Raw genomic sequence first — 694 nt, 5'->3', positions numbered from 1 at the left:
TCCCGTTAGTACATGTGTGTTTATTTACTTATGTCTGTATATATGTGGCCTTTTATTGAGTGCATGTGTGAATATCCCTATATACGCTTTTAGCTTACATCTAAATTAATTAAAAACTATATCTTGTGACTCGAAACAACCAAAAAATGAAGAATGAAATAGAACATAAGAAACATACAAAAAATAATACAAATCACGGCGAAATACACCGTGTGACACAACATGGTCGCAAGTTTTGTAACTGGAGTATTAGAGATCTCCTCCCCCGCCTCGGCCCCCTCCATGCTACCCCATGTGCCCCCCGCCCCCCTCTTCTTCCCGGAGGCAGGTCCGTGGCGAGCTTCCAGAACAGGAATCTTCAAGATTATATAAGACTGTGAGTGTGTACGTGTGTTTCTGCGTTTGGTGTGTATGCTTGTGCGTTCCGATCTTTGAGTGTTTTTATTGTCTAAACGTTTATATAGAATATATAGCTAAACGTTTATCTACATCACGCATTGGTTTATACGCGTGCATATTACAAATGCTTTACAAATACGTACATATGATTTTGCTAACATTAATATGGAAAACGTGGTTATGTCTGCATAAATGACGTGTGATCCTTATTTCTTCCTTTACTTTAGATTTGTACATAATTATGTTATACAGTACTCAGCACGATGCACTGTTAGGGTGCCTGAAAGACTAAAAG

General features: G+C 38.5%; 1 protein-coding gene across 1 annotated transcript in view; it reads right to left on the bottom strand.

Annotated features, from left to right (window-relative positions):
- Positions 1–694, bottom strand: part of LOC119591351 (diacylglycerol kinase theta-like) — an 81,122-nt gene that overhangs the window by 33,057 nt on the left and 47,371 nt on the right. The window lies entirely within an intron of this gene.

Source organism: Penaeus monodon, chromosome 28 (genome assembly GCF_015228065.2).
Source record: "Penaeus monodon isolate SGIC_2016 chromosome 28, NSTDA_Pmon_1, whole genome shotgun sequence".
In the NCBI taxonomy this organism is placed as follows: Eukaryota; Metazoa; Arthropoda; class Malacostraca; order Decapoda; family Penaeidae; genus Penaeus; species Penaeus monodon.
Note: the sequence above shows the minus strand (reverse complement) of the source record. Positions and strands in the feature narration are given on the sequence as shown.